The sequence below is a fragment of the Aricia agestis genome, chromosome 14, assembly GCF_905147365.1.
Source record: "Aricia agestis chromosome 14, ilAriAges1.1, whole genome shotgun sequence".
NCBI classification, from domain to species: domain Eukaryota; kingdom Metazoa; phylum Arthropoda; class Insecta; order Lepidoptera; family Lycaenidae; genus Aricia; species Aricia agestis.
In genome coordinates, this window is record NC_056419.1 from 282,962 (window position 1) to 293,402 (window position 10,441).

Genomic DNA, 10,441 nt, shown 5'->3' on the forward strand with positions numbered 1-10,441 from the left:
ATTTATACTTTTTACGTTCATTTAAGAAAATTACTATCCTTATTTATATATTTATTTTATATATATATATTTATTATTATATAATATTTACCTTGAAAGTCGGTATAAATTTTTATTTAAAATTTGAAACCGAAATAATTTTACACTTATTCGTTATCCTTAAGATTTTCTATACAGTATTGGCGTTTTTATCTAAAACTTTAGGTTCATGAAAAGTGATCAGATCAACTACTTATAAGATCCCATTTTTAATATATGGGTAAGGAAGGGGAAAATTTCTCTCTTTTTCGTTTTCTTTTTTTATCACATTTTGCTGCCGCGGACGAAGTCGCGGGCAACAGCTAGTATTCTATATACTTCTAACTTCAAAAGAATAAAATTTGTTTCACACAAAGTAGGAGAAAAAACAGTTTGGAGGCGCCGGGTATCGATCCCGGTACCTCTCGCATGCTAAGCGAGCGCTCTACCATCTGAGCTACGCCCCCTGATGACAGGAATCCGAAATATTGCTACCGCTAAGAATATCAAATTAACTTTAACTTGAACCTAACTTGTTCCCTTTCCAATTGCTATCGCATTGCAGACAGACAGACAGCTCTCGCAAGATACGTGATACGGGAGCGGTTCACGCAAACTTCGTAGCAATTTTTAAGAAATTATTTGGTCACGAGCAGTTAGCAGAAAGATCAGTTGCTGGTAATAGCCACCTACGGTCACTCACATAAAGTAGTTACAGTAGTTACACAACTAAAAGAGCGCCCACGTGCTGGTCGGGCAACGGCTGGATAACAGCAACCAACAAGTCGCTTTCCGGCGCGAGAAGGAAGAGAATGGCTCCCTCCAAGGCTCGGTCACGTAGTCCTGGAGAGGTAAGGCAGGGGCTTATCCAACCGCACCCGCCAAGAAGGTTGTACTGTAGGCCTGTGGGCGGATGATCGGGGGATCACCGCCCACAACGTAGGCCCCGAGAAGGAAGGCTCCCGCGATGCGGGGAGCCTCTCGGTGTAGGCAGGTGGCGGCACAAGCTGCCGCAGTCAAATGTGGTGTAGAAAGCGGCAAGCGCTGTAGAGTGCGGAGGGCGCGGTAGAATGCTTCGCGATCCCGCTCTTTCGCATGTAGTGTTGACGAGGCCATGGGGGGGTTTTAGTCGGTAAACCTCTGCGGAGGGAGTCCGACATACCCCTGCCCCTTCCCCCGAGGAGCGGGAGCGGGGGATGCGTAATGCAGTAGGTAGTTACACAAGTAATAAATCTTCTGGTATTGCTCAAGAACCCCTTATAACCACGTCATGTTCGGCAAACAACGGAAACATTTTCACAAGTGTAGGGGTATTATATGTATATTGTATGAGTATTGTTCATGTATGTAAACGGCAGTACGGCCAGTCATCGGGTGTAAGTGCGCGCGATTAGTTGCGCCCAATAAATATTCAATATATTATCTCTGATTATCATTCCCGTTAGGGGTCTCCTAAATTGGTGACCACCGACAAGAACACGCATCCTTCTGGACATCAATCATCATCAATACTCCCCACCCATCCGCACCACGTCAGCAGAGATCAAGCATAACTTTATGCATGGGCGTTTTATTTGGCCGGGCCTTCTGCCAAAGTTCTCCCATCATGATGATCATCAATCAGCCCTCTCGTTGCCACACCGGATCCCACAATTTTCCTTCTTAAAATGATCTTTGGTCAAATTGTGTAACGCATTGAGCGTAATGTGGCGCCCCGAGGTCGACGCTCGTTATTGACTAAATTACAGTTCACAGCGTTTAATAATGCCCAATAACTAAGGCTCAACCGGCCCTCGATTTAACGCCAATTTGCCAAAATGGCGGGTTACACGCCATAAAAAAATAAAATAATTTAGGGTTAATAAAATATTATGTTAAAGTTGCATCAGTTTATCATGGACGTTTTTTGTGATTTATTTATTTAATAAGGTTTGTCAACAATTGCTAACACTTACAATTAAGTACATAATGCGCTTAATTAATTATCATTCAGTGTTACAACTTCTTACAGACAAACACCAATAAAAATTAACAACAAAATTCTATAATAAAGTAATCCTACTAATATCCTACTTCCTACTAATATTATAAAGGCGAAAGTTTGTTTGGATGTATGGATGTGTGGATGTATGGATGTTTGTTACTCTTTCTCGCAAAAACTACTGAACGGATTTTAATGAGACTTTACAATAATATAGCTTATACATTAGAATAACACATAGGCTACAATTTTAACCGACTTTCAAAATGGGGGAGGTGTTATGTTCGTTTTCTTATATTCAACGATTACTCCGCCGTTTGTTAACCGATTTTCAAAATTTTTCTTTTGGTATATAGGGTATCATCCCAATTTGGTATTATATTCACAAAAGTGGTGATCTGATGAAGGATCCATAAGTAATCGAGTGAGATCCTCAAAACTTATAGGGAAACATGTGGTGACTTCGGTTTCGTGAGAAGTATTCTAAGCATATGCTACCAACAAGTAAGATTTTGCACCGAGATATACCTGGTATACCGTGGTTTGGAAGGTGCTGAGAGAGCTCCTGAGTCTTTATAGATACAAGTTTGGGAGTTTCGGCGTTGTTAAGCATATGCTACTATGCAAATTACATTCATCATCATCATCTTCATCATCACTATCATATTATACCATTTCATAGTCTTTTAGATCGAGACTCGGGTTTGTCAAGCGATAATTAAAAAAAATCTATACCTACCTCATATTATAAGCCTGAAGAGTATGTTTGCTTGAACGCGTCAATCTCAGGAACTACTGGTCCGATTTAAAAACTTATCTCAGTGTTAGATAGATCATTTATCGAGTAAGACTATAGGCTATATTATATTACCACTCTAAGACTAATACGACCGAATAAACTCAGGAAAATATGGGAAAAACGGGGGAAATATTTTTATGGGAAAATGTACGGTTTCTGTAAAATTCCTAATTAACGCGGGCGAAGCCGCGCGGGACATCTAGTACGACTATAAAATTAACATTACATAGGAAGAATCAAACAATACAATACAACAAAATAGAATAGTTAAAATTTCAAGGTAAATAGACAGCAGAAAAATATTTTAGATTTTAAATACTTACACTATTTATCTATTTTTTATACTGAACTAATTTTAGACCAATATTCAAGTTTTCACTTTTGGAGAGACAGTTGTAAGCCTTATAGATCCTTGGCAGAACAGCTGAGAGTCCAAGGTTTGAATTTGAGGCTGGTATGTTAAATAAATTGAAAGCATTGATTCTAGGTAAGTAGGTAGTCTCGAGGGGGCGTTTATTTCCAGCATGTGTAATAACTCGGGGCAATCTATTTCAGAGTTAATTATTTTATGTAAAAAGATTAAATCTATCTTTTTCCTACGACTTTTCAGAGTAATCATCTTGATGTGATTCAACCGGTTATCGTACCCGTGAAGTTTACTTGTCGATATATTGTAGAAGAAACGTTTTTGGACGCTTTCTAGGCGCTTAATTTGAAATAAGCTTTATCTTGATGTAACTTAGCAGCTTAGCTTTTCATTTTGTTCGTAGTTAGTTCTTCTGAAAAGGTAAATCCTAGCCTGTATTATCTAACTGTAGGGATTCAGACGAAGATTTTAACACTTTAGAAGCTAATAGGTGTGCGAGTAATTAGTCTCTCAGTGCGCAGTTAAGTAATGCATCACATACTCATACATATAAGTTATGACTACTCCATTTCTGTAGTTATAACATACTCCTAGTATAGAATTTACACTTTTCAGTGATCACATTTGTCAAGTGTTTTAACCAATCAGTTCGTACTGAGTGACTCCCAAACATTTTAACTAATTTGGCGGTTGCCCACACCATGACTAAGATAGAAGGTGTTTAAAATGGGTATAAACATAAATTACATACAATAAATAAGTAGAAAGAATAGCTGTTGTTTGCAGTGAAGTGTTCCAGTGCCCCTGACCTGCAACTGTCTAATGCCCCATTGTTTGAACTCTGTAGGTGCTTTAACCCTATGTTAGTCATGTCTAAAAGACCGTTACTGCCTTTAAAATGTCATATCATCTTAACAATATACAAAAACTCGAAATCGAAACCAAAATATTATAATATTTATATACTTACTACACAAATTATGGAAAATTATGAAGCAACCATGTTTGTGAAATTCAATAGTATTTGGCAATTTATTTACACATATTGCCTATACGATAAAACATTTAAAACACAATTTTAAAAAGTTCACAATAAAATACAATAGGCGATCTTTAGTACCTACACAAAAAACCTAAGTAACCAATAATTATTATACTTAATCAATGTAAAATAAACCCATAACAAATTACAATAAATTAATCTATGAATCTTGGTCAGTAAGACCGGGCTTATAACTTAAGCGTTAAGCAGTGATTGTGTATTGAACAAATATCGGATGCGCCGCCCGCGCTGCCGGAGACATAATACCATTTTTAACCGTCAACCGACAGGAACTGCGGGTTACCATGCTGTACTAACTTTTAGGACATTTTACGCTAGCTGGTAACGCCGACTGTCCGTTTTGATCATGGCCGAGCATATCACAAAATTGAGATGTACTCGATTGATTTAACGAGACAGCAACATACGAGTAATATTATGTTAATAAATTACTATTTACTTCAACCCTCGTGCGAGTGGGCTTTATATTACTGGAGTTCGCAAAATTTTGAAATGTCACAAATTTTAAGAGTTTTAAGTTTTTGGCCGCTAGACTCATCGCACGGAGTCAAAAAGATCGGCCGTCAAAAACTCATAATAAATTGCGAAACTGAACACGTGGTGCGTGGTAATGAAAAAGTATATTTAAGATAATTTGGCAGCGCGGTGTCGAAAGCGCCATCTTTGGTCATGTCCCCTAATTACGTGCAGTATGGTCACGTTGTGCAAGTAATTGTCACTCGGCCCGAGCGGCCTCGGAACTGCGGACTCACTCGTTTGTCAAGCTCCCCACTCGGAGACAACACAAGGGAACAGTGTAAATCATGCATTTACACTGTTCCCTTGTGTTGTGTCACAGAGATAGCCTTATTAATTGGCTATGGTATGGTTAAGTGTGTGACTGAAAGCGTACCAGCCGAACCTAAATACCCTAGATATATTCTTTGTCTTTAATTCAGTACAAAAATTATCTGAAAATTCCAAATAATTTGGACATAGTATGGCAATTTCGTTAAAACAAGAGGTAACTTTGGGATTTTTTTCTATCGAGTGAAGTTCATGATATTGTGTAATGGAATATAAATTCCACTGTGTTAGATCCTTAACTAACACATATATTTTTTTCAGAATTTAAATTACTATATTTTTATGCCTCCTGTCTCTTTTAAATCTTGAAAATCGTAAGTTTCTGGGAATACAGGGCCTTAATGGTACTTTATGAATTGTCTCACTACATTGAATATGATACCGACAGATCATTGCAGAGAACGATCTCGGTTCATAAGACTCTGTGCAGTCTATAGTTGGGTATAACTATCTGCAGTAGTGTGTTATGGACTCCAAACAGTAGTTAGGGCCTTTTCACACGACGTATTTTTTCTGATACGCTCGTCTTCTGCGCGTTTTCATCGCGTTTTGGCAGATATAAAGTTTAAAACGTGTTGGCTTCCTTCTGTTTGCTGATCGTTCAACTTGCGTTTGTATCGATACAAACGAGCGTAAAAAAGCATCCTGTGCAAGGGCCTTGTTTGCAAAATATACCTATGCAAATCTTAAGAACGTGTAAGCAGTAAAAAATTGTTCGCTCTTATAACGTTATAACGCCCTCCTTACTTCCATACGAAGTCTGCTTGCCAAAATATCAAAATAACATTCAAATAAAACCGTCTCTACATGGAAGTCAGCTTTGTATGAAGCGCATGTAGTGCTCCAAATAACTCACCAACTCGTTTCAAACGCCTGTTTAGATATCAATTCATCAATTCAATATACATTATAAATATGTTTAGATAATAGTGTAGAAGGTATATGGCGAAATTATTTCGCCATATTTATTTATTTATTTTATTTTCTTAGGAAAACTTACAGCATTTTAAGACAACAGTGAGATACACGTTACACAGCGATATGCCAATTAAAAGTTTCCACTAGTGTATAATAAGTTACACTTAAATCTAACACGAAGCATCAAATCATGACCAACACAACACAATAATATGACTTACAATAAGCTACATAAATTTAAAACTGTTAACTAACAATAAACAACAATGCTTATTAAACCACAAGAATATAAAATGTATATATAATAATAATATATATAATAATAAGAAAATACGTTTAAATATAATTGTTATACTGACGGTAAATAGAACAATATAATATGCAGTAAATTACGATAAAAAGGGAAAGAAAATTAGAGAAATACTTAATGTAAATAAAGAGTTTACTGAATAGAATTAAAATAGGTATCAGTTAAAAGTTTTCTAATTTAATTCGGTGTAAGGGAAAATATGTCTTCAAGCGGATTCATATTTAGAAATCTGTTAAATTGTGCACTCGATCTTAACACGAAGGAATTCCTACGATAGAAGGTGTTGTAAGGTGGGACATAAAGTGGCATAAAATGACGAGCGTTTCTAAATGGTATATTAATATTAAATCTATTGAGCAACTCGGGTGCATCTATTTTACTTTTAAGTACTTTACATAAGAAAGCAAGGTCGCTAATGTTCCTTCGTTGGCAGAGTGGAAGAAAATGGATATTTTTACTGGAGATATCTAAGAAAGTGTTTTTGGATAGACTCTAATCTATCTATGTATATATTGTACGCAGGGTTCCCTAGCTCCGAACAGTACTCCATGATACTGCGAACATAGGCACAATTCAGGACCTTGACCACTGTAATAGATTTAAAATTTCATATACCATACTTCACTAACTTATCAGTTATCTATACTTCTATCAGGTGATCTGACAGTTTCCCATCACACCTTACCCGGGCCGGCGGCGAAAAGTATCTAACGATGGCGTTACCACACGTCTGGTCACGTTTGACTCGAATGGGTACCACTAATTACTATTGTTTGGAGTTCTTCTCCAAGGACTCTTGGGAATTAAATTTGACATTTATAAGTATTTAGAAGTCATATCTTATAACTTTAAACGAGCAATTCTTGTATATACCAAATTTCATGAAAATCGTTGGAGCCGATTCCGATATAGATATATATATATATATATATATATATGTATATATTATATATTATATATTATCTCGGAATCGGCTCCAACGATTTTCATGAAATTTGGTATATAGGTATCATTTTTAGAAAATGTCATTTAATTACTGTTTTATACAATAGTAAATAGCTAGTAGTTCTTTATCAGCGAAGACTCTTCGAGGCATTTATGGTTGTGGCCAAGTGTGTCTGTAAGCGTTTACCATAGTATTCTAATTAACAACATATTATTGGTTTGAGTCTAGTATAGGCTAGTTTTGATTACGTAAAATGTATGGCTTATGAGCGCTTTCATTGTCCAGACACTTACTTGTCTTGAAAATCTTGTTAAACATAAATAAATAGGTGGAACGAGGATGTCCTGCAATAAAATTATTCAGTTGTGTTGTTAAATCATTGCTAAACGACATACAACTAGGAGCTAGCCATTGGCACTAAACAAATCAACCAAAGCTTGTTTAGGTTAATCGTTAGTCGGATATTATTATGCATTTTTTACATTATTAATCGCCGAGAGCGATAGCATGATATTTAATCAAGAATTACAGACACTACCGAAATTGGAAGTAAGCTTTACAATGAGCAAGTTATTGCCACAGAATTGGCAATAATTAGCCACGGGTTATGGTCACTAAATAGCCACAACTATAATGATCCCATCACCGACCTCCGACGCCATCAGACATTATCAGATAAGTCACAGCCGGCCAATATCTATAAAAGTCGCGATCGTGACGTAAAGGTCAGTTTGTAAACTGGGACATTAGCGGCTGATATTATTACGTTTAATGGTTGTAGCTTAGGAGCTAGCTGGTTAATAAGGATACCTAGTAATTTTGTTGTGTAACACCAAAAACATGTTTCGCTTTTCAATTTGTTTGAAGATTCTATTAATTTCTTTTCAATCGTGGAAATATAATATCATCTTTATTACATTTATGCTGTTAAAGTTCCATAATACATGCAAAACTAAATATTAATATTATGCTAAGCAGGGAAAATTATGTTCTCTCTTAATTACGACTAGAAATGCCTAGTCTTTACTTTGACATTAGAACATACACGCGTATGTCACCCCAACCGGACTCTGAAGGAGTGAGGGACGGCCCTCTTTTAAGCAATAACACTAATAACTACAGCTCATCTACCGTGATAACTCGTACACAGCTAGTTTTTGCTACCGCGCGTGAGCAGCCTCTCTCGTCAGAGAGTGAGTAAGGGGTCGGACCCCTTAAGAGGAGGGGGGACCCGTGTCCCAACGTCAGATAAAAATAGCTTATTTTCGTAGCTCTTCCCAACATTGCCCGATTAGAATGTCACACGTGTGACTTTAGGGGCCAGGCCCCCCTCATTGTTTATCTAATATCTCCAAGCCAACTAGAAACAGACTAGTTATAGCCATGATTAAACTACCATGGTCTTAACCAGACCAGTAGCTTAGAGCCTTAGGCTCTTTGGAAAAAAAAGACCTAGTCTACCTCAGAATATGACATTACATGTCTTCTCATAATATGAGACTCATATCCATTACCATTTTAACTGACTAACCAGATAAAAGGCTTTAATCGTGGATCGTAATACATATTAGCGTTTATCTCTTGGACTATTCGCGCGTGCAGTATCGCCCCAGTTTCGTCACCTATTGTGGATGCTCCGATTGTGCCAATTCCAAACATTACAAAATTATTGTTAGAATAATATTAGATTATTATTTATAGCGGATATGAAATTATCTTAAATTTTTATAAATTTTTAAAACTCATTCTCTGAGTCTCCGGGCGCTGGATTTCTGTGACGGTATCGCCTGCAACTCACCCAGGGCCAGGTCTCGTCTTATGGACGAGAGGAACTTGGTGGATGGCAGAGCGCAGGCGCTGTACAGCAGGTAGTCCTTTTTGATCTTCTTGTATCATCGAGGAAATTGATTTCTAGGCAATTAACAGAACTTTTGGCTTAGGTCAATTCAATGTTAGCTGTGATGGGTCGGATGGGTTTGACTTCACGCGACCAAAATATTACTTAGGTCCTCCATCTGCCTAGGAATCAACTTCTCTGATACGTTGTACCTTCCCTGGTACCGCAACCGCTTAAATTTTGCTGCGCATAAAACCTACCAAAAACCTTTAAAGGGATCCCTCTTGTCGACACCCAGTATTAAACTTGACAATGTTAACGTTAAATGCAAGCAGTCGCTCTGTTATCTCGGGTTTCACTTAGAAAATAAATTTTCACTTTTAGATCATATTAATTCAGATTTCAGACCGGTGAAAAAGCTAAACGTAACTTTTATTAATTTACCAAAATATCTACCTCAACATGGGGTTTCTCATTTAAAACTCTTTAACTATCTACTCAGCGACATATTATTATCTTGGTACTATAATATGCTACGGGGCTCCCGTGTGGGCCGAGTGCCGACCGAGTAACTATTGGTGCGGCTCGTCGTTAATACAAAATATGTTTAATACATATCTAATATATAAAATTCTCGTGTCATAGTTTTCGTCGCCATACTCCTCCGAAACGGCTTGACCGATTTTGATGAAATTTTTTGTGCTTATCCGGTATTTATGAGGATCGGCCAACATCTATTTTTCATCCCCCTAAATGTTAGGGGTAGTCCGACCCTAAATTTTTTATTTTATTTTTTAGACAAAATTTTTAATTTCTATTTTTTTATGATACAACATACAAAAATACATACAACCCTAAATTTTTACTTTTTTATCACCAACCCCTATAATTATTAATACTCGAGACTGACGGCGACCATTGTTTGTGCGACGGGATAGCCGCGATGGACGTTGCCATGGTGACATACTTATTTAGTCACTTCAATAAAATAATATGGGCGAAATACTTTATTAAGCAAAACAACGTTTGCCGGGACAGCTAGTTGTATAGTATAAAAGTATTAAATATATTTCCGTTGTCTGATACCCGTAACACAAGTCCTTCAGGTACTTAGTACGGAGCCAGACTGACGTGGTGTGAAGCGTCCATAGATTGTTATATTACAAATAAGAAACTTATTGCAAACCTATCATGGACGTTGGACAGAAATAATTTTGCTGCCATCTTATCTTATATTGCAAATCATGGGTTATTTAAAACAAATCGCTAAACGTGGGGAGCCACGAAGCAGATGCATAAAACTACACCCGCATGGTTTTTATAACATAACGGAGAAATATAATATTATAAAAAAAC

The 10,441-nt window shown here is 37.0% G+C and overlaps 1 non-coding gene across 1 annotated transcript; it reads right to left on the reverse strand.

Moving 5' to 3' along the window:
* Nucleotides 1-412: 412 nt before the first annotated feature.
* Trnaa-agc lies at nucleotides 413-485 on the reverse strand. Its single transcript has one exon. It is a non-coding gene; the product is annotated as a tRNA-Ala (tRNA).
* Nucleotides 486-10,441: the final 9,956 nt, after the last annotated feature.